Genomic DNA, 25,040 nt, shown 5'->3' with positions numbered 1-25,040 from the left:
AACAAAGCAGGTCTGTGATCGACACTGGCTACCCATGTCCATGATTGACATGGGTGCCACCCCAGGGGCAAATGTGCAGTCTCCCATCCAATTATCTAGGTTGCATTTAAATAGGGTCATTGAGGAGCTCTGTTTTACATTCCAATGACATCCCTCAGTGTCTTCTGAAGACTCTCACTACAGTTCCCACACCACTGTCCTGCTCCTAAGTAGTAGACTGTGGATCTTGAGCCACGTGTCTTTGTTACACTATCCTTCCATCTGACATCCTGGATATATAGGATGTCCAGCCTTGTCCTTACCTTCAAGTCACCTACTTCCAAGCCATGTTCTTTCAGTGATCCTATATTGAGTGTAGCAGTCCTTGGTTCACGTTTGGCAGGTTGGTTGATTACATTAGCAAACAGGTTGGAGTGGACAGATCAGCCACCTTGTATGCAGATGACATAGCAATAGAGGCAGACTGTGAACAAAAACTTCAGCAAATAATGTGGGAATGGAATGCAAAACTGAAGGCATGTGAGATGAAACTAAGTACAGATAAGACAGTGGTAATGACAACAAATTTGGAAAATCAGAAGAAGCTGAGAATTGATACAGAAAGGAAAACAGTGGAACAGGTTAACAGCTTTAAGTATCTGGGAGGAGTGGATGAGGAGAAGGGAAGTCTGAATGAGGAGGTCAGAGCCAGAATCATTGGGGCTGCAGCCAACTGGCACAGAGTGTCAGGGGTAGTGTATGACAGAAGAATGGCCAAAGAAACTAGAAAGTAATGTGTACAAAACAGTGATGCAACAAGTACTGCTCTAAACTACTGCAACGTGGGCAGTGAAGAAAGCTAGAGGTGATTAAGATGAAGTGCCTGAGACAGGTGGTAGGATGCACACCGTGGGACAGACAAAGAAGTGAGGGTATCAGAGCAGAAGCCCAAGTAGTTCCAAATGCAGAGAAGGTCAAAGAGAACAGATTATGGTTGTTCAGGCACAAGTACAGAAGACAGTCTAATGAAGATTTGGGACAGACAGGAAGAATGCAAGAGGAAATGAGGGTGTCTAGCCAAGACATGAATGGACTGTATGAGAGTAGACCTGTGACAGTCAGGCATGACTGCTAAGAAGGTAGGAAAGTGTCATTGAATTGAAAGAGAGAGAGAGAGACAGTTGATGCCGCATCCTGAGCTATGTAGAAAAATGGAAAAAGGGGATTGATAATGGTGATGAAGATGATGCTAATTCTACATGCATAAAGAACATGCATCCTTGATGTTTTGCTGGTATGAAACTTAGCAGAAATTCTGCAAACTTCTGCATAAACTTTGGAAAACTGACTTCCTTTGGGATGAGATAGGGAATCCAAAAACAGTGCAGACCGTAGTAAAATGATAATTTTCTATAATGCATTACTCAAACAAGTATATCCTTCTCAGTCCTGAGAATCTCTGCTAGTCACATTGTACTACTACTGTATGCATTTTGAAGCTTTCCTCAAGTAGCTGTATTTGAATCATCAATTTGATCATGGCTGAATATATTCTAAATCAATGAACAAATAAACTACATAACAAAAATTAATTCACACCAAACAATGAAAGCAGTAGATGTAATATTACTTCCCAGAACCATCCCTCCTACTGAAATTAAGAATCATTCCATGCCTTATGTAAGAAAAATATTAAAGAAATGCCATGCTGGTCCACTAGCCGAAAACACAAAAGCGATGGAACACAAATGTGATGTTAATACCCTTTACTGGACCAGCATAGATTTTGCAATTGCTTGAGTTGTGGAGCTGGCAGAAGCCCTTCATCAGGAGTTAAGTTACTGATGTCAAATACAGTGCTTAAATATTCACTTGTGCCTAGAAAGGGAAGTGCATCATTTATTTCTGATTGGCTGAAAAAAAAGTCTTGAAAAATGATAGGGTGAAAAACGTGTAGTTCATGTTGCACCTCAGAGACAGACATACCCTCTCAACCTCTTAGCAGAAGAAATCTGGGCAAAGTCTAAAATAATGGGGGGACAAAAGTCCAAAATAGGGAAAGGTTTTAAATATTGACCTTATACAATTAAAAAGTTGATAGAATAACAGGATCTGTGCTAGCATACATTATCTGAAATATATGAAGTCTGAAACTCAAATGTATGACATTATTTACTGACTTCAGTCCTCAGTAATTTGTTAGAAAACCACACATTTTATGATGAACAGACCAAAAATATGAGGAGAAAATCTGGACAGTTGAGAGGTATGGGAGATGGACTGCATGTGTGTGTGAATGTGTGTATGTGCAAGAAAGAGACTGAAAGTATAGAACAGGGTCATGATATACTATAAAATCAAAGTTTAACACGTTAGTTAGAGCTGGTGTTCATTAAGCAGAGAAGATAACACTCAGACAGACTACTCTGACATTTAATGAGACAATAAATCTCAAAGCAAGAGATGTGTAGTGAGATTAGTTAAATCCAGAGAGGGAAAACAAAAAGTTGTAATTTGTAAGCTGTTAGTCTTATCTAAACAATCAAGTTTTGTGAGTTGCAGGTTTTCATTAACAGAAAATATGAATTAGCAGTAATGTGCAGTTCACAATGACGGGAAAGAAAGGGACTACCAAGAGAATAATATACAGAGTTAGAATGTATGGGGATTACATGCAGTTAATACACTAAACAGGCAGTGGTTTAACTGAGAGAAAGAAGGAGAAAGAGTGAGAAAAGAAAATGGTTTTGTTACATAGCATAGAAGTCTGAAGAACAGGAGAATTGGGTAAAGATTTGCTGTACAGTAATGTTAAAGCTGAACATTCAGGTGTATATGATTTAATGATTTAAGTTTATTGGTACTAATAATCTGACCAGAACACTGCCTTATATGAAATTAACTATTCTGTTGTTGTGAATAAAATGCAGATTTTAAAACACAGAACCCAGTAATCTTATCTGTTATTGTTAATGTTCTGAAATAGTCATCAGTTTGAATTCAGAGTCCATTCATCAAATCATGCATTACAGAAAGAAAAAAGAAAAGAAAAAAAATAACATTTGTTTCTATTCAGTATACCTTATTTATATCCGGTGTTATTTGCTCAAAAGGAAAGGTTAAGTATTATAGTGTTTCATAAAGCCAGTATCCAGATTCGTACCACTGACTGTCAAATTATACAGTTGAATTAACTTAGTGCCATTGTTCTTCTTTTCAAAGGTGTGCAAAAATGTCCTTTAAGAACCGTACGTGATACAGAATGATTGGACTGGGAAAAGTTTGCCAATACAGGTATATTTTTATGCATGTGTTTTTAAATTATTGTTGTTACTTGATCAATAAAAAAATGGAGGGGATTTGCAGTGTATTTAAACCAAGTGCATTATGTAATCTGTATTCTGATGAAGTCCATATTACGGAGGACAAAAGCGCTAAATGGTTGAGTAAAAATGCTATTTTATTACTACTCTACTGTGTCCTGTGCGTTTCGTTCCAGTGTGTTGGTTTAAAATTGTTTCTTAAAATTTTCTAGTGTGGTCATCTCCATGATTTTTTATGGAAGACTGTTTCAGGTAGCATTGCTCTTTTTGAGAAGGATATATATGCCAGTTTCAAAAATAATTTAGATCTACGTAGAGAGGGATGGTGGAATTTCCAACAGAGTATGGAATAGACTTTATTTTTAGTTTGTTCTTCATAGGTAAGCAGTAGCACTGAGGAATAAATCTGGAAATTAGCATATTAAAATTACTTGTCTTAGTTATGCAGTGCTGTTTGATGCATAGGTGTTTACTCCACTAATGACCACTAGAGATCTTGTAAGGCTAGCTGTGCAACCAAAATGTGGCACACACATTTGATTTATATGGGGGTTGATTTATGGATTACTTCTGTGCATCAGAGACATAGGAGTCAGACCAGAGGTGAATTTACCGTTACTCATCAAAAGGACCAAGTTGCACTTAAAAGGGGTTAGGGAGGAACTTGACTTGGCATGGATGGGGAGCCAGTTCCAGAGAATGGGAATTCTCTAAAAACATATCTGTCTTTCCAATGTATCCCAATTTATATTGCAAGGGAAATTTATGTCTTTTGATGTAGGAGTCCTGATGCTGTTTGTTTTGTGGATGTGCAAAAATCTCATCAAAACGAAGTCCAGGTATGCCTTGTATGTCAGGCAAAGGTCACCTCTCATAAGTCTGTATGATATTGAATAAAGAGACAAGGCTTTGAGGTGGTTAGTGTAGGACATTGTGTTTACTACTTGTATTCTTTTTGTAAGGAACCTTTGCGGATGTTCCAGTTGCTTCACATGTCTAGTCAGGTGCATACGAAAGGGAGCATTATTCTCTATGATGTGTCTGATGAAGGCCAAGTAAAGTGGTATGATGACCTCTCGTGACCTAGACACCATGCCCTTACTTGTAATTTGAGCAATATAGAAGGATATTCTTACTACCTTAGACACATGTTGGCTGAAAGCTAGGTTAGGAGTATTTTATTGATAATGTGGCAGACTTCCCAAAAGGTACTATAATGTATTTCTTGGCATTGAGTTTTAATTCATGCCTTTGGCACCAAGTGTTTGTGTTAGACCTTCCTGAAGGTTGTTCTCGTGGAAGCATTCAGTGACTAATCCCAGTTTAGAGTTATGTGTGCACTTAGTCAGGCAGAGGCCTTTAACATGGACTTTGACCTCCAAGAAGTAGATACCAAAGAGGAGCAGGCCTAGCAGAGAATCCTGAGGTACTCCACTGGTGACCAGCCTCTTTGTGGAGGTGGCATCACTTATCCTAAGCTCTTGGGTCCTATCTGTGAACCAGCTAGTTAGCTGTCCAGCATGTTTTAAAGGGGTTAAATGCCTAGTTTCATAAGTTTGTTGACAATGCCCGAGTGTGGTATTGTATCAAATGCTTTAGCCATATCTAGGTAGGCAGTATGCACTTTCCATCACCCATTGCTTTAGTGACATTTTCAAAGAAGTCCATAAGGTTCAGTACGCATTACCTTCCTTTGAAATAGCCAGATTTGGATGAATCCAGTGTCTGGAGTTCTCCTATGTCTTTGTTGCTAATTTCCATGACAATTCTTCCCATGGCTATGCAAGTAAGACTAGTCAGATCCTGGAAACTCCAGACCAATTAGTCTGTTGAAGGTTATCCCTTATGTGGGGGGAGGGGGTTACAGTCGCAGTCCTCTATTCTTATGGCACAAAGCCTGTTTTAAGGCTATACTTAATTAGTATTAGTGACTCCAGAGGTCCTGATAAGACTGTTCAGGAGGCATTCCGGGATGTTATGTGAGTTCATTGTTTGAAGCTGAGTATTTTATTTTCTGAAAGGATGTCAAGTATTTTTGTGAAGTGAGTAAGGAGTTAATTTGTAGTGCACACAATGGCCTGTCTAGCTTCCTTTGAAAGCATGTGATAAATTTAGCATTTTACTGTTAGTTGAGTTACTGTCTGTACCTGAAGAACAACATGGAAAAATTAATAGTAACACCGAACTGAAATAGGAATAGTCATTATAATAAAATGACAAGCTTAAAATGCTTGCAGTTCATTAACACCCTTATAGGCCTCATAAAAGCTGCCTTGATTGCCAAGTGGCTACATTCTGTAAAAGGACAGTTTCATGGTATCTTGATGTCAAATTCAGATGAAAAAGCAAAGTTTACTCAAGTTAATGTGTTTACAGGAAGTAGAACTAGATACCTCAACTGAAACTGCCAGTGTCGTACAAGTAGAGCTAGATACCTCAACTGAAACTGCCAGTGCCGTACAAGTTATATGTTACTCCCAATAGCAAATGATATGTCCCTAATCTGAAGCTAAAACAAAGATTGACTGACAGTGTTCAAGTAAAAAAAAGTAAAAATGCTCTCTCTTCATTTAAAGTGCCATCAGTAAAGTAAATAAAACAAACTTATACAGCAGGGTGCAGAGAGCTAAAACACTGCTGTAGTAACACTTCATTGCTGTGGATAGTGTAATTTCCCCTCCATGGCTACACGTCAAGAATCTAACTGCCTACAGATGCTGAAAATACCTTATAACTGTGGGTAATAGGTTTTCCCTGCAGAAGCTACAACTCCACATCAGCCACCAAAATAAATGTTAGACTAGCTCACTCATGGAATTGCTTAAATTATTCTAATTAAACTATGGTGCATTAATGTCAACTTATGAAGTTATATAGTGCTACTCCTTCAGGTCATGCCATAAAGGATTAGAAAAGGAGGACTAGATAGAAGGTAGCTAGGAATTCTAAATATAATGGATTCTGACTAGTGGTTTATTTGGGATTGTGGCAGTTCTTGTCATGTAGAGATGTCATATCCTTCCATCCTAGTGTAGACTTTTGGCTTTCTCCATGGGAGAGTATTAGCTCTAAGAATTATATAGCTTATCTAGTGTTTGTTCCTTCATATTCTTAACTATGATAATTTAAACTTTAAAAATAACCAACAGACTGCGGAAAAATTACAACATAAACCAATAACCACAGACGCCCATAAATGTAAGGCATGAACTTTTCATTAAATAAGTGCTTTCGTCCACAGGTAAATCATAGACAATGTGCTAAAATCCACCAGATTTTACTAGGCCATATCATACTTTTTTAAAGCATTTGATAACTTTTAGAGAGACTGTGGTTTGGGACAGAGAACTAAACACTGTTACTGAACTAAATGAGGTTTGGAGTTGTGCAAGACTCTTCCCTTTACCAACCTTAGCAGATTTTTAAAGGTGATGTATAAAAGAAATGGATTTTGTAGACTTTGGAAGACATTTTGAGAAACCGGATAGGAATATACTTACTACTCGGTTTCACTCTAAGTTTCATATAGAACTGATAAATCATACATTTTTAATAAACTTTATTAGTGAGGGGACAGGTCCAAGCATCTTTTTCAGTTGCTGTTTGGCAAGAACGATTACACATTTTAACATAACAATACAAAATATTTAACAGATTTTTATTATTTTGACAGTAAAAATGCATGGGATTTAGCGGATCTTGATTTTAAAAAGTATGGGAAACATCAAGCCATTTGTCAACTTTAAAATAATTTCAGATGTACTCGTAGGGTCTGTATCATATAATCAAACTTCCAAAATTTCGAACACCATATGTTCGAACTTGGAAGTTCGAAATATGACATTGAAACCTCAGAACAGTGAATTTTTTTCCAGGGAAAAAAATTTGCTGTTCTGAAAAACACACACACAACACAGGCACACCAAAAACCTAATAAACTTACACTACACCTTACATACACAACTATCTATGCACTAACCTTAACCCAAACTCTAACCCTAAGGTCCGTCACTATCGCACACTTACCTTACCCACACCCTAAAGTCCGTCGCTATCACACACTTACCTTACCCATGCCCTAACCCTAAAGTCCGTCACATTCGCACACTTACCTTACCTGCACCCTAACCCCAACATCCGTCACACTCGCACACTTAACTTAACCCAATCCGTAACTTTTGCACCACAGTACAGAAAATGTCGAAGCCTTGGAAACAGCCAACCAAATTCTTTCCCTGGGAAAGAATTTGAATTTCCGCGGCTTCGACATTTCTATTTTTTGAACTTCCCCATTTGAACTTCCAGTATTCGACATTTAAAACTGTTGATTAAAGAACAGGTACGCTACTCATATATCAAAGTCAACAAAAATGTTTTTCTTACTTCCAGCATAATTGTGAAAATACACATGAAAAAATCCTTAATGGGCACAAGTGAAGATGTGCCAGTACTGAGTCTCTTCTGCACAGATCTTAATACAGCATATAAATTATTGTTTTGGGGAATACAAAGCAAAGAAAAAGAAGTCAGATTTTATACAAGGAGAGTTGATGTATGCGATATAGCAGTCAGTTTAGGATCATTCCTTATTATTTATAGTGAGAGTTTTGATAAATACAAGACTTCTAACATACTGGAGTCATAACCGTTATTTCTGTAAAAGGAATTTTGTTTGAAGAATAGTTTAAGGACTAGTGCTTCCATCTCTTGAGGTAACACATCTCTCAGCAGAGGCAGGCTTTGGCTATACAGCAAGAGGCGTTTAAACATAGGTTACAAATGACTGTAGAAATGCTCAGTAACTAACTCAAAGGAAGAAAACAATATTTCAGCCTTACAAGCTGCGTTTGTTTCATTGATAGAAAAACGGAGAAGTGGGGGGGGGGGGGAGAACAAGTTTTGCAGAGGGAATCAAATATGTTATGATAATAAAAGAAGTATGCAAAGAGGGCACTTCATTTGAATTATTTTGTTCATTAAGTGGAGGCCTTGAAATCATTAGCAATAAGGCTGAGACAACTGATGATCAGAATGGTGACTAAAATTAAGCACCCTGTCAAAGCAGTAGTAATAACTAAAGATATGCTGGAATCATTTAATGTGCATTATGCCATATTATACCAGGTGAAGATTAAAGGTGCTGAATGTGAGACCTGATTAGATTAATAATTAAATATGTTAGAGATTGAAAATTTGGTGGAAGATTATGGCCAACAGGAAGAAAGGAAAATAATATTGAGAGCACTTACGGAGAAAGGACAAAAAAGGAGAAGAATCCCAGAATTAATGTATTTCCTGAAAAAACATCTTAAATTCAAGGAAGAGATTATGGCTCTGGAATAGTGTTAGACAAAGGCATAGCTCTCAACTGTCCAGATTTACACAGAATGTCAAGATTTCATAAAATTGTAGTTTTCTGGCAAATCAATGAGGACTGAAGTCGGACAATAATGGCAGACATTTAATTTTCAGATTTAATATCCTTCAGAATATGCATACTAATGCAAGACCTGTTATTCTATCAACTTTCTAAGTTTGTAAGAGCAGTATTTAAAAAGTGTCCCTATTTTGGGGCCTTTGTCCCCCATTATTTGTGGGTTTGCCAGATTTCTTGTTCTAAGAGGTTGAGCTGTATGGATGGAGGGTAATGGCAAGCTTGATAAAAGCAATAAAAAAATTACACCATTGGTATACTTGTACAGACCCTTCTCTCTCTCTCTTTCGGCTTTTCCCGGTTAGGGGTCGCCACAGCGGATCACCTTGTCCGCTCATGATTGGCAGTGGAGTTTTACGGTGTCGAGTTGCCAGACCACCGTCCAACCTTCCACGGAAGGCACACGCACACACACACTCACGCCTAGGGTCAATTTTAGTGTGTCCAGTCCACTTGCAGCATGTCTTTGGGGATGTGGGAGGAAACCCCCACGACTGCAGGGAGGACATGCAGACTCCGCACAGAAGACACCCCAGCCGAAGATCGAACCAGAGAGCCTCTTGCTGTGAGGCGACAACTTTAACCACTGCACCACTCGTACAGACCTATTTCACTGTAAAATACTGGCTATAAATTATTTATAGCTGTTGGAGTAGCCAGAGTTGCCAAGTTAGTTCTTATCAAATGTAACAGATGCTGGTCCATTATAGGTTTGTGCAACAGAGGCAGACACTCACCACTGTAAACTCTTTTATTGACTTGTGAATCACACAGGACAAGCAAACTCATACTTGTTATTAGCTTTGACACAATTAATGCTTTTGACCGCATGGAGTGGGATTGTGTGTATGTTGTGCTTGGGAGATTTGGTTTACCAGATTAATTTTTTCAGTTGCTGCAAAGCATATATGAGGGTGCTTCTACACAGCTGAAGATAGGAGGCAGGCAGACTGTTTAACCTGCTTAAAAAGTTACCTGTGCACTGTGTCCCCTAGCCCCAGTTTTTAAATGGAACCTCAGGACATTAAACTGAAAAAAAATCTAAATAGTGAGAGCATTTTAATGAAGGGTAGAGATCAAAAACGTAATGTATGGGGACAAACTAGAATTATCATGCCTTGGGCAACTTGATAAAGATCTCCTACTGTATTTACAGAGGCAATAACATTTAGGGAGGTTTTCAGATATGCATGATTAATAAGACAAAAATAAAGTCATTGTAGGTAAACTATAACTTTGCCTGCAACAAAGAGGGTGGTTTCTGGAAATGTGGATGTCTTAGGACTTGCAGATATAGAACTGTATAATGCAACAATAAGTTAAAAACTATTCCACAGTCTTATTAATCAGATGTATGTTACTTGTTGGAAGATGTTATTGTTTAAGAATTTAGATTATTTACTCAACTCATTTGCGTTTGTTTGTTAACGTGATACTGAGCTGATCTATAGTGGACCTGTTTCAGCCACATTTGAAAGTGATAATATTTTGTAATTAAGAAGTACGGTTTTAAAGACAAACAGGAATACTACAAATTTAAAAATGTACTCAAAAGACAAACAGTGAAATAATATGAAACTATAACAATACGTTTGTTTGAGGATAAAAACACAGGAAACACAATTGAACAGTAAATACATATTTACAGTAGGAATAATGGACTTATATGACCAATAATTACTGGCAGGTAATGGGTTGCAATACACAGTTTCTTGTATTTAAATGAACTCTGCAGTACATTACACACACACACACACACACACACACACACACACACACACACACACACACACACACACACTAGTAAATTTACCAAGATCCTCTTCGACTGGATGTTCATTGTCAACAACATTGACATGTTAGAAAGCGCAAAACGGTAGATATCTAGAGGTCTGGCCTGGCTAGAACCCCCCCCCCCTCCCACACACACACACAAAAGAAATAGATTTTTCTGTGTTAGAAGATGAGAGAATTAATCAGCTTAAGCGCTATATAGTTTCACTGAATGTGCTGACTATTAGAAATAAATGGAGACATGCTCAGGTGGTTAAGCAAAGATTCTACAGTTGTACTGGAAACAGTTGATTAAGTGGCAATAGGTATTGCAGTGGAACAGTTCAAGGTGATGTTTGGGCTAAATGAAGGGGATCATATCAGGTACAGACAATTATTGTGTTTTAGTATATGAAGATAAAAGTGGACGAGCAAAATAGACCTGTAGATACTAGTAGGGAGGAGCCTTTCCCCTCTTAGGGAACACATCAGTCAGATGTATATAATAGTGATCTATACAACTGATTTAGATAAATTAAGAAAGTTCAGCAAAAGGGAGTAAAATGCCCGAACAACTCAAATGTGAAACAAAGTAGTGATATGACACAGTTACGCTACAGCTTCCTATAAATGTTGATCTTTTGAGTTGCAGTGCTTCCACAAATATTTTTTATACCTCATCAAGACTTATGTTGTAGTAGTCAGTGGATCCATCTTGTTGGAGGTGTATCCAGCTTCAGTGGGGTAAAGGAGTAGAGTCCTAATTACCCTGGTAAACACTTTGGCACCTGATGGAGTTGGTGAGTGAGATGGAGAGGAGCAACAAGAAATAGCCTTCTTACCTGTTCTGGAAGGGAGGTATAGGGATGCATGCTCAAGGTGATACTCAGTATAAGATTTGCTGGTGAAGACATGGGAGCAATGGGGCTTCAGTCAGCACACTGGGCAGGACTTATCAGGATGTATGTTCATAGGCAGGTACTAGGCTATCGGCCCAAGGGCCTAAGTAAGCCTAGCCAACAAGGTTCCCTGGCTTACACCACCCAAGAAAGTTAATTTCCTGTGCTACTGTCGAGCAGAACCACAGAAGTGATCCCCAGGGTGTATCTCCTATTTCCCATCTACTCATCAAGATTTTTCTTGAAGAGTGCTAATGAGGAACTTTGCTTGACATAGATGGGTAGCTTGTTCCAGAGTATAGGAAGTCTTTGACACAGGAATATTTCCCTCCAGCATGTCCTGTTTATTGTGGTGACAAGGTTTAGGTCCCTAGAGTGTGTAGCTCGGAGGGATTGGTATTTCTTAAGGTGTAGCATGTCCAACAGCTCTGGGTTTAACATAGCTTTATATGTTATGCAGAGATCTTCTTGGAGTAGGTGATATGCTACATAGTAAAGCTGGTGGTTTTTGAGACAGTCAATGTAGGGCATCTGTTTGAGGCCAGTGATCTTCTTTGTGAGGTACTCTTGTGGCCTTTCCAGCTGCTGCAGATGTCTTGTAAGGTACATTCCAAAAGGGGCGTTGTACTCTATAGTGGGTCTAATGAGTGCCGAGTAGAGGGGAACAATGACCTCTTTTTTCCTGGATGAGAACCCTTTTGTGATGAGGTGTGCCACATAGAAGGATTTCCTGACTACTGTGGTGATGTGATTATTAAAGTAGAGACTACTGTCCACCTGGGTCCCAAGGTCTCTTATCACACATTCAGTGTTAAGTAGACTGCCATTTATGTGGTAGTTCATGGGTACAGAGTTTTTACCAAAGGGGATGATGATGCACTTTTTGTAACTGAGCTTGAGGCCATGCTTCTGACACCAGGCATCTGTCTCAGTGAAGCCCTTCTGTAGAATGTCCACATCATTTGAGGATTCTACTATGGCTCCTAGTTTGCAGTCATCTGCGAACTTTGTTAGCCTGTACTTCAGAGAAGTAGATATCAAACAGGAGAGGTCCCAGGACTGAACCCTGTGGTACTCCATTTGTCACTGGTTTGAAGTCAGATTTGGAGTCTGCAACTTTTACAGTGTGGGTTCTGTCAGTGAGCCAGTTGGCAACCCATCTTGTGACATAGGGATTTATACCTAGTTTAGTGAGTTTAGCTATAATTCCAGAATGGGGGATGGTGTCGAAAGCCTTAGCGAGGTCAAGATAGGCTTAGTGAACCACCTTACCCTTGTCTACGGCTTTGGTGACTGCCTCAAAGAAGTCAATCAGGTTCAGAAGGCATGATCTGCCTTTCACAAACCCGAACTGGGTGGGGTCCAGAGTTTGGAGGTTACCAATGTCTTTGTTTATGAGTTCCATGATAATATGTTCCATGGCCTTGCAGACCAGGCTCGTCAGGCTAATAGGGCGATAGTTCCCAGGATCAGTGGTGGCTCCCACTTTGTGGAGTGGGATAACTGTTGCTATGTGCCATTCAGTGGGCACAAAGCCTGACATGAGACTATGATTGAACATGGTGATTAGGTGGGGAGCCAGTTCGTTCTGAAGTTCATGTAAAACGCAGCCTGGGATGTTGTCCGGTTCCGTGGATGCTGTGTTTTTGGTTTTAGAGAGTGCAGCTTTTACCTGCATAGATGTGATTACAGTGACTCTGCATTCTTCCTGTATAGATATGGGCCCTTTACGGGGTGATAGGGGGGGTAAAGTTAGCACTGAACCTTTCTGCCAGATTGTTGGCAATATCAGTTGGTTCTGTAATTTTTGTGCCGTTGTGCTGTAACTCAGAGCAGATCTGGGTGTTGCCACTGAGATTCTTGACATAGTTATAGAATACTTTGTGGTTGCCCTTAGAATCAGTGGCGATTTTGGTTTCGTAGCTAGCTTTGGAGGATCTTATAAGGGATCTCAGCTTCTTACTGAGGCTGACCAGGCAGCACCTCCACTCATGGGATTTTACTCTCTTTTGCAACAGTTTCTGCCTTCTGTTGTAGAGTTTGTTTATTGCAGGGGAACACCAAATTGGCTTCCTTTTTTTGGAGGATAGCATCTTGGTTCTGTTTGGGATAGCATTATCCATGCACTCATAGGTTCATAAGTTCATACTAGGCTATCTGCCCTAGGGCATTTATAAGCCTAGCCAGGGTGTGTTTGGCTTTCGCCACCCATTTTAAATGAATTTTGCTATGCCCTTTTTCGAGGTTAGTATACTGTGCCTCTGTTTAACAGTGATACAGAAGTGATACCCAGGGTAAACCTAGTATCTCCAATCCACTCATCAAGATTCCTCTTGAAGAGTGTCACTGAGGGACTCTGCCTAACCTAGACTGGGATTTTATTCCAGAGTGAAAGGAGCCTCTGGGTTATGAATCTGTCCCTCCAGCATGTCCTATTTATTTCAGTGCTGAGGTTCAAGTCTCTTGAGCGCGTAGCTCGATGGGATTTGGATTTTCTGAGGTGCAGCATGTCCATTAATTCCAGGTTGGACATGGCTTTATACGTCAGGCACATATTGCCTCTGAGCAGGCAGTATGCCACTGAGTAGAGCTGGAGTTTCTTTAACCGGGCAGCATATGGCATCTGTTTGAGCCCTTTGATCCTCTTGGTGAGGTACTTTTGGGGTATTTCCAGTTGCTGCAGGTGCCTGGTAAGGTACATCCCAAAAGGGGCATTGTACTCAATTATGGGCCTGATGAGGGATGAGTAAAGAGGCACGATGACCTCCCCTGATCTAGATGTGAATCCCTTCATGATTAGGTGGGCTATATAAAATGTTTTTCTAACCACTTTGGCCACGTGGTTGTCAAATGAGAGATTGCTATCAACTTGGGTCCCCAGGTCCCTAATTACTTCTTCAGTACTTAATGGATTACCACCTATGTGGTAATTTGTGGGCACTTTGTTTTTGCAAAAGGGGATGACTATACACTTTTTGGCATTTAGCTTGAGGCCATGGCTCTGGCACCAGTTGTCAGTTTCTTTGAGGCCCTTTTGTAGGATGCTTGTGTCGGCTGGAGAGTCGATCATGGCGCCCAGTTTGCAGTCATCTGCGAACTTGGTCAGCCACAGTCCTTCCGTGTTAGCCTGTACCTCAGAGAAATATATACCAAACAAGAGAGGTCCCAGGACTGAGCCTTGTAGGATGCCACTTGTAACTGGTTTGGAGTCTGACATGTCTCCAGCAATTCTAACCATGTGGGTTCTGTCCTTGAGCCAGTTTGCACCCCATCTAGTGACATAGGACTTTATATTTAAGCTGGTGAGCTTATCTATAATGCCCGAGTGGGGTATTGTATCGAAGGCTTTTGCAAGGTCCAGGTAGGCTGTGTGGACCACCTTCCCCTCGTCAATGGCCTTGGTGACTGTTTCAAAGAAATCAACCAGGTCTAAGAGGCAGGATCTGCCCTTAACAAAGCCGAACTGAGTAGGATCCAGTGTCTGTAGTTCCCCAATATCTTTATTTATGAGGTCCATGATGATCCTTTCCATAGCTTTGCAGACCAAGCTAGTCAGGCTTATGGGACGATAGTTTCCAGGATCCATTGAGGCAACACCTTTGTGGAGAGGGACCACTGTTGCTGTATGCCACTCTTTGGGTACATATCCTGTAGTAAGGATGAGATTGAACAGTAGTTTTATGTTTGGGTTTAGTTCTTCTTGGAGTTCATGTAGGACGCAGTCCGGGACACCGTCTGGTCCCATTGATGCTGTATTTTTTGCTTTGGAGAGGGCGGCTCTTACTTGAGCATCTGAGATGTCAGGGGGCAGCACTCTGCTGGGATAGATATTTGCTCTTTTGGTGGGGAAGGGGGGGAGAAGTTTGCGCTGAACCTGTCAGCTAAGATGTTGGCAATGTCTGTGGGTTCGGTGTATTTTTTGTCATTTTGGACTAATTCGGAGCATATCTGGGAATTTCCACCCAGGTTCCTAACATAACTAAAGAAAGCCTTGTGATTATCCTTAGTGTCCTGTGCAATTTTTCTCTCAAAGCTGGCTTTAGACGATTTTATGAGTGCCCGTAGTTTTTTGCTAATACTGATCAGAGATGCCTTCCCTTTTTGGGATTTTGCTCTATCATGTAGTAGCTTCCTCCTTCTATTGTATAGTTTGTTTATGGCTGGGGTCCACCAGGCAGGAAGCCTAACTTTGGAGGATTGGGTCTTGGTTTTATTTGGGATTGCATGATCCATACATTCCTGAAGGTGTTCATAGAATGCATTTATAAAGGATTCTGCAGTCTGGGCCGTATTTTCCACAGGCCCGGGTGCTTTGAAGGATTCCACCTCGGTTTTGAGGAGTGTGAAATTTGCTTTAGAGAAGTTTTTCACTGTGGTTTTCTGGGCAGGGGCTGGGGTCAGGATGTGTGGGTATCTTTGACGAATATTGATACTCCCCCTCCTTTTGTGGTTTGGTCCAAGTTTTGGGGCCGAAAAACATGGTATGACATATAACCAGGTAGTGCTGGGGTGCTGTTGGGAGCCTTGAACCAGGTTTCTGTTACTGCACAGATATCGATGTTCTCCATGCTAAGGAGAGTTTCGAGTGCATGCATCTTGAGGTTTAGACTTCTGGCGTTGAGTAGCATTACTCTTAGTTTCTTATCCCTTGTGATACCTATGGAGGTGGGTTTGTCTTTTGAGCCTTGCCTAAAAAAGGCACTATGGGGGTGGCAAGAGCCTTTGCCAATATCCGAAAGCCCAGGGGTGACTGGTGCAAGCCGTCCTTAGCGAAGCATCGTGGCTTGTCGAGCATATCATCCCAGGCAGACAGGCACTGGATCCCCTTTGAATGACACCAATACTTAAGCCAGTTGTTGAAATTGATCATCTTGTCTTCATATTGTGGCATCCTTCTTGGTGAGGGTAAGATGCTACTCAAGGTCAGGGTCATACCGGCCTGGGCTACATGCTCAGAGAGCTCCTCTATGTCTCATTTCATGTAGTCCAGGGAGGTACATCTCAGGTCATTCACACCAGCATGGACAATGACCGAGTCATATTTGTACTTGCCTTGGGGTGACCTGAGTGCTTGTGTTATGTGGCGGATCCTAGTGCCCGACAGGCAGCTCACCGTGACCTTCTCCTTGTTCAGCCTGGTGAGCGGGACGTCAGTGTGCCTGATGATAGAGTCACCTATTACAAGTGTATCAGGTGTGTTGTTTAGCCTTAAGGGCTGTGACTGTTCGGCACACTGGCTTTGTGAGCTATGTATTGCACGTGTTTTGTTTTGGGGTAGTGGTTGCTTGGGTGTCTGCTTTGGAGGTCTCTGCTGCTTAGGCAGATTTTTATTTAGAGCCTCCGGGTATGTTTTTGTGTGTTTATGTGTTTGGTTTGCTGTCGTGGTAGGTCTATGTGAGACTGGAATTGTAGTGAGTGTGGTTTCCTTCTCCTCCTGACTGGTTACGCCAGTACTGAGTTGAGAGAGCTTAGCCTCCAGTTTGGCTATATGGTTGCATCTCTCACATGTGTTGGAATTTGTTGGGAGGAGGAGAGGGTTGTCTGTGTGCATGAGGCAGTTGTAACATTGCCTCAAGATTCCCAGATTCACCAGTTGGACCGGAGAGGAGATTGACAACTGACCTTTGGACATGCTAGAATAGTATTGGGAATTCCTGAATAATTGGAAAAAGGGCCAATGGGGAACACAGTACTCAAGGGGAGTTTGTGAGGGTGTAGTGCTTTTAATTTTTTAGTGCTGACTTATATAATTGCTTTAGTGAGCAAGTGCCAGGCTTTAGAGTGGGAATAGGGTGTTTATTATGAGAACTAGATCAGTTCTAAGGGAAAAAGTGAAGAGCAGACGTTGTGGAGCCGAGAATGGTTTAAACCCAATTAAGCAGCGCTGCCCGATGCTGGGCTATGTGCAAAGCCGCGCTAAAGCCGGTTTTATACAGGGGGACTTGAAAGAGCTAGAAATTGGCCCAAAACGGCCAATAGACTACCAGATTCTTGTGCTGGGAACACTCCTCCAGGGATAGATATGCTGCTCCAAGATCCCCACTGCCACTGGTGAACAAAGAAGCCTCCCTTTATCCAAGAAAGGAAATGGGCAACACAGGAACTTTCCAAAAGTCCAGAATACAGCAAAGCCTGTATTTGGACTACTCTAGGTCAGGAAAGATGGGAAACAAGGATAATTTTTTTTTTCTTTTTTGCAACAAACAGCAGGAAAGTGTAATAAATATGTAACACAGGCTAGCACACTTGAGTATGTAGCCTCAACAGGTAAATGCAACAAACAGGGCAAACTTTAAAAGTGCAGGTGCAAAAACAACTTTAAACAGTTTAAAACAGTTCAAGAAGCAGAAATACTTGAAGTTTAGCTAGATCGGACAGTCGCCCAGGTAGTAGCAGGAAAAAAAATACTTTTATCAGGTTAGCAGTCGCTTTTTTAGCCTCTCTGCTGCTAGCACCACTCTGCAGGACCACGAGGAGCTTGGCTGAGAAGTAACAAGCGCACAAACCGCGCCAAAGCAGGTTTTATACAGGGGGACTTGAAAGAGCTAGAAACTGGCCCAAAACGGCCAATAGTCTACCAGATTCTTGTGCTGGGAACACTCCTCCAAGGATAGATAGGCTGCTCTAAGCTCCCCACTGCCACTGGTGAACAAAGAAGCCTCCCTTTATCCAAGAAAGGAAATGGGCAACACAGGAACTTTCCAAAAGTCCAGAATACAGCAAAGCCTGTATTTGGACTACTCTAGGTCAGGAAAGATGGGAAACAAGGATAATTTTTTTTTTTTTACTTTATGCAACAAACAGCAGTAAAATGCAATAAATATGTAACACAGGCTAGTGCACTTGAGTGTGTAGCCTCAACAGGTAAATGCAATAAACAGGACAAACTTTAAATTACAAGAGCAAAAGCGCGCTAAAGCTGGCTTTAAAGCAGGGGGTTAGAAAGAGATAGGAAATGGCCCAAAATGGCCAATAAGCTACAGGTCACTGGGCTGGAACCACTCCTCAAGGGACAGATAGGCTGCTCAGAGCTCCCCACTCTCACTGATGAACAAAGAAGCTTCCTCCTATCCAAATAAGGATATGGGCAACACGGAACTATGACACAGCCCAGAGATCAGCAATACCTGAAGACTGGACTATTCTAGTTCAGTAAAGGTGGGAAACAAGGATTTTTTTTTTTTTTACAAAGTAGCAGAAATTAGGTACAGAAACACAGTAAATGCTTTAATTCGTCTAGCACACTTGAGTGTGTAGCCTACCAGTTAAACTAAGCAAAAACAAACTTTAAAAGTGCAAAAAAACTCAGAAATACAGGCAGGAATGCAATAAAACAACTTTGCAGAGCTTATTTAGTTAAAGAAACAGAGAAGTCAATATATACAGAAAAGCAGCTAAAACACACAAACACTTCAGATGCAGTGCAACCTAGACCACTTGAGTTGTAGCAATATTAAGGCAATTACAGTTATAATAAATGCCCTGAAATATACTCTATATTTCCAAAATGTTTGAGAAGCACAGTCAGAACACAAGGAGGTTCAGGCAAAAAAAAAAAAAGTTTTTTTTTTTTTTTGAAAGGGAAAAAGGAGAAACAGAAGGCCTTATCAAATGTTCTCTCTGTACTAGGTAGAATGAGCTAATGACACTAGACTGGGAGGAGTGTCACAGATCAGATTTGCAGTAGGGGTGGGCAACTGCAAAGCCACCAAGTATAAAAGCAAGACACCAACTGGGCGGAAGGGTGGGGACAATAGCCTACAGCCAGTAGCACTAGAGAAAGCCATATAAGCCATGCTTATAGAGTGCATTTGTGTAGAATTCAGCAGTTGTAACCGTATTGTCCATCTACATGAGTGTCATGAAGTTTGCTTCTTCTGTCTTAAGAAACATGAAGTTGGCTTTGGAGAAATTGTTTACTGTGGTTTCCTTAATGGTGGGTGGGGGCGGGATGCAGATTTCTAGGGCGATTAGCTTGTGGTAGGATTTGACTAATGAGGAGTTGATTTCAGGTGTAGAACACTGGTCACTCATGTTGGTAATGACTAAGTCTAGGATATTGTTGCCCCTGGTGGGGAGTGGATAAGTTGATCCAGGGCACTGGAATTTATGAATTCCAGAAAGCGTTGAGTGAAGGAGTTGGTACATGAGTGTTTTTCCCAGTTAATGGTGGGGTAGTTGAAATCGCCCATTATTAGGGTGTTTGGTTGAACCCTAATATTTTCCAGTATATCAAGAAAAGAGGATTGGGAATCCTGGGGCATGGTGGGGGATCAGTAGCAAGTATGTTGTAAAGGCAAGGGCATTCCTTGCAAGAAACAACTGCATGCCCACCCAGGACTATGTAATGTACATGCATAAGGAGTATGGACATAACATGTCAAGCCTACCACCATGAGCAGTGGTGGTGGATCACAGGCTTCTGTCCTATGGCACCTGCTCTTACCATCTAGTCATAGGGTTGGTCACCTCAGCCTGGAAGGGTCAAACTCTGTGAAGCTGCATGTGTCTATGGTGCTAGGGACAGAAGACCTAAGGGGAACCATGTGGCTGCAGAAAGACAACCCCTTTAATGCAACCCATTCCAAAACAACAAAACAAAAAACTTAGAAGTGTATTATTGGCTTGTTGTGGGACCAGTCATATACTTTTGGTCATGTAACAAGCTAGCACAAAGGTTGTGAGGATCTTTTACTCAGGAGGGTAGTCGTGGATTCATGAATCTTGATTTGGCAAGATATAAGGGCTTGGGCATGAAAAAATTGGGGTTATTGGATATATTGTTGCTTGTTGGCAAGAAAGTTGTAATAAAAAAATGGAAAATTTAAAGTTTTCCTACCAAATCAGAATTACAGTATTTATTGAAAGAGTTGGGTGAAATGGAAATGGTGAATATGGAAAAGAATGTGAGGGACAAGATGATAAATAAATGAACAATTTTAAATTTTATACCACGGTCACAACTATATGACATAACTGAATGGTAGATAAACTATAAGCCTGACATAAATTATAACTCATCTGCTTTACAAAAATACACCACTAAATCATTATGTAGAAGTCGCAAAAGCATGTTGCACTTTTTTTGAACTCCCTCCTTCCCATTTGTTCAGGAGATGTACATCTTAAAGGTCTTGCCTCTCTGCGTTCTTCCTGTATTCATCCATCTAAAGCCCTCTGCATTGCCAAAATGAATATTTTCAGTCTAAATAATAAATGGGTGCAGTTAGAGACTTGGACACCATGTCACAAGCCAAATATTATTGCAATGCCTGAATGTTAGCTTAAAGTGCCCCCCCCCCCCCGGCTCTCTCCATACTTTTTCCTGAAACTATACGTTGTTGTCAAGCAATAGACTATCTGCCAGAGCTAGAGGTGGAGTTCTAACCATGACTCATAAAGATGTCAGTCTCCTTCCTTAACTTGTGGCTCAAAACGACTGCTTATCTGACTCTTGCTCCAGTTAGACTTTACTTCAGATATAACTAGGGGTAGGAGGCCTAGCAAACTTTGTATGCCAACTATTTACATCTTTCCACCTGCTTCTGTATCAACACTTGAGCACTTCACCAAATGCATTTTCTGAAAACAACAAGCTTATCTCTGGCAGTAAGTAAACTGGAATTCCTCACTTAAATCTACACTAGACAGATAAACTCGTATCTCACTCAGGTCATTAGAAGACACAGGACTGAAACCCAACACTAAAAGCTAGTCTCAGAACTACAAATATTCTCCAGTGTCCTCAGTGACCATACCCTCACATTCTCTTCATGGCTTTTCAAAACAGCTAACACACCTGCTAGACTTATTAACATCTTACTCATTCCTTAGTAACTTTGACAAACTCTTGAAAAATTAATTTATTTCAGTAGGCTGGTCACCAATTTACAATAGTGATAAATCTACTACTGCATTGTCCATATACTGTAATACTCTCACTTCTGTACAGCATTTCTTATACCTCTGCCCCTCATACTGATTTATTACCTTTCATGAATATTGCAAACAACTTTATTTTCATGTTCCATGGATTATTCACTCACTTAGGTGGTTAACCATTTAATTAAATAATGTTTGGAAAGAATGGAAAATGGATACTCATAATATCACTAATTTAAATACTTTTTTAAGCTTTAAAGTACACCTGTTGTATCAAAACTAATGATGCTAAAAACTTGGTACTTTAGTAGGTCTCTCTAAACTGCTCACCTGGACAGCCCAAATATTTCCTGGAATACTATGAAGTTTTTTAGTGCCAACAAACCCTTCCCTAGATCTCAAACCACTTTATTCCTATCTCTTAATCTGATTGATAAAATTGTTTGTAATATCTTTACCCCTCATACTGGCATATTACCTTTCATGAGCATTACCCACAGTTACTCCTGTGTCCTCATTGCATTAAATAGTTCACCACCACACTTTTTAAAACTATACTCAGAAAATTAATAGAAAAATACAGAAAATAATTTAATTACAAATTCAACTCACTGTTTCACTATCTACATCCTGAAGTACCAAATTCCAAACCTAATGTACTCTTTAAACCCATAACAATGTCTTTCAGCTTTTCCCAGGTAGGGGTCACCTCAGTGGAACTCCGGTCTGCTAATGATTGGCAGTGGATTTTTACGGTGCCGAAGTGCCAGCCTGACGCCCAACCTTCAAGGAAGTCACACCCATTCACGCACGCACCTACCTGCATGTTTTTAATGTCACTCGACCATGGGGAGGACATGCAGACTCTACACAGAAGGTGCTCCAGCTGAGAATTGAACAGGAGAACCTCTTGCTATGAGGCGACAATGCTAACCGCTGCACTACCGCGGCTTCTCTTTAAACCCTTAACACATATCCTTAATTTATCCTTTACAAGTGGTATTCTTTCCCAAGCTTTAAACACTCCTTAGTTATCCCTTTAGCAAAGGTTCCACAATCCAAAATTGCCACTGACTACTGGTCAGTATCAAATCTCTAACCTGTTAAAACTCCTGGAAAATATCTTATACAATCAAATGCTTGAATACTTCCAAATCTATGATATTCTTTCAAGCAATCAACATTGCTTTCATCTAAAATATAGCACATTAAGCGCCATGTTTTGTACTGCCATCAGATAGATATGTACTCAAGTATGGCAAAAAGGTTTACTGAAAGGGGCCAATTTTTCTTAATCATAAGAAATACTTTTGAAAATGTATACCACAGTCTACTACTAAGAAAATTAGCAGACTACACTTTCTCCGCAAATGTGTCACAGTCATTTAGGAACTATCTAACTAATAGAACCCTCTGTATATGTAGTCAGATTAACTACTATTTCTTATGTTTTTAAAGAGAGGTACCCCACAAGGCTGTGTTTTGTGTCCCATTATTTTCTCCTTGTGTATTAGTAGTCTTCCTTGGGACTTGCCATATTCAAACATAACACTATGTTTAGGTGATATAGTGTGTACTTATGCTAATAAGTCAACAAAACCCACTCTCATTGCATTACAGCATGACTTCTCCCTGTAACTAGAACTGGCTCAAACAAAACCAGCTTTCTGTAAATACAACAATATCCTCATCCATGCTGTTTGGAACATCTAAAAAGCTAGCCAAAAATACGACCCCTCTATTCAATGATCCTGCTGGAAGTGCCATCCCTTTTACTAAACATCATAAACAAACAAGGGCTATATTAGGGATGCACTTTCCTTTCCACAGTATGAAGAGTCTGCCATAGCAAAAGTTTCTACCCAACTTAAAGTTGCTTATAAATTTTCAAACCTATTAAACCTTGAAGCTTGCTGATCCATTGTTATGAATGTCCCCTTACTAAAGCTCAAATATGCATTACCTTTATCAAACCAAATGCCAGATCACACCAACACCATTCTGCATAACAATATATTCCAGGCTAAATAACTTCCTAACTTCCTCTCTCTGCTATGTAATCTTATTTACTGAATATACTAACCACTGGAATGCTTAATGAAAAGTATTGCCAACCACTGGCCAACAGACTCATTCTTTCTGAATCTTCCTATGTTTCATGCCAGAAGCATAGCTGGCTCAACCAGGATCCTATGCTGGTACCACCGACTAGTGTCCTTCCCCCTCAGCTCTTCAATTTTAGTGCAAAAATATCTGCTCCTTCTCCCGGTACACCAACCAGGTGGCCAGATTCATGACACCCCCTCAATCTCCTGCCTCAAGCCAATCAGGTCCCATTTCTATTCCCTGCCCCTCCTTCCTCTCATTGAAAAAAGAATAAAAAAAGTTTAAATGGTGCAAGGAGTGCTACAGTGCTCAGTTTTTTTTGTTTAAAATCTCTTTTAAACTATAGTAAACTGAGTGCTACAAATGAAGCAAGCAGTTGCTGCAGTTTATATCCTGCATGGAGTGCTCTCAGGTTTTAGATTAAAAAAATCTTCTCTCTTTTAAACTGTAGCAAACTGCTTGCTACAGTTTATACCCCACAAGGAACACTAAAGTGCTTAGGCTTCAGCTAAAAAAAAATTTTTTTTGCTTTTAATCCTATAGCAAATGGCTTGCTACAATGTAGCACACATTTGCTACAGTTTAGATCACACACAGAGCGCTACAGCATCTAAGTCTGACCACAAATACAATACTAGCTTTTAAATGCCAGTAAGCATTAAAGAGGAATTGAAATCAGCCGATCATGCCGCCAACACTTTACGTCCAGGGAAGTTGCCCCCTTTACTCCTCAGTAGCTATGCTACTGCTGCATGCAGTATTACAGGCATCACTTTTTAATAGGCCTGCCTTCTCATTGGCTATCTGTGAAAAAATCTTTCTCCAGTCATGCTCCTGCCTCTTGAAATGGTGTTCCTTTTGAGTACTTCCATACAATGTCTCAAGCAATTCCAGAAACAACTAAAGGAACCCCTATTGAATAACTATAAATGTTCCTGTTTTAAGGATAATAGTTACATGCAACATCCCAATGCAGTGGAATACTATTGTGCTTACTAAGTTGGACAATTGATACTTGACAGGAAAAAAAGTTACAAACACTTTTTATACATGAAGTTTTGCATTTCATTATTATGCATTTATTGCATTTGTTTACTGGGATGTTCCAACTGAGTAGTCAAGCTGCCTCTTTTCTGCAGAGGCCAAGGGAGAAAAGCCCCTCAATATAGAAAGTAAGTAGTAAAACAATACTTAAGATAGCTTAGAAACTAAGCATAAACACATGTCAGGCCAATAACGTTAGTCATAGTTTGATAAAGATTTTTACACCTGATATGGAAATAATATGTAGCAATCTAAAAATGCCATATAGGATTTACATGTGAGGACAGGACAATGAAAACAGATTTATGATTGAAATATAATACAGTCTGTTACAAAGCTTAATGACAGAAAAGATTTTGTAAATTGTGAGGTCAGCAATAAGTGTATCTAACACTCCTACTCTCCAACAGTATTTGTTGAGACAATTCACTTTTAAGATTTTGCTGAATGTGTTTGCAACTATTTAAGTATTATATATTTTGCTTAATGTGTTTGATGGTATATACTAGAGAGGTGTATACTGTGTGTCTGTTAAGTTTCTTCGGCATGGTTTGCAGTGCCTTATGGCCTGGGGCAAGGCTGAAAAGGGTCCTGTAGCAG

At 40.2% G+C, this 25,040-nt stretch overlaps 1 protein-coding gene across 1 annotated transcript in view; it reads left to right on the top strand.

Annotated features, from left to right (window-relative positions):
• Positions 1-25,040, top strand: part of SLC45A3 (solute carrier family 45 member 3) — an 895,193-nt gene that overhangs the window by 122,245 nt on the left and 747,908 nt on the right. The window contains exon 2 of the mRNA XM_044076827.1: positions 3,202-3,273. The gene's annotated coding sequence lies outside the window, so the exon portion shown is untranslated. The remainder of the gene's footprint in view (positions 1-3,201; positions 3,274-25,040) is intronic.

Source organism: Protopterus annectens, chromosome 7.part0 (assembly GCF_019279795.1).
Source record: "Protopterus annectens isolate FY-2018-M chromosome 7.part0, PAN1.0, whole genome shotgun sequence".
Classification (NCBI taxonomy): Eukaryota; Metazoa; Chordata; order Ceratodontiformes; family Protopteridae; genus Protopterus; species Protopterus annectens.
This window is presented reverse-complemented; position numbering and strand designations above follow the sequence as displayed.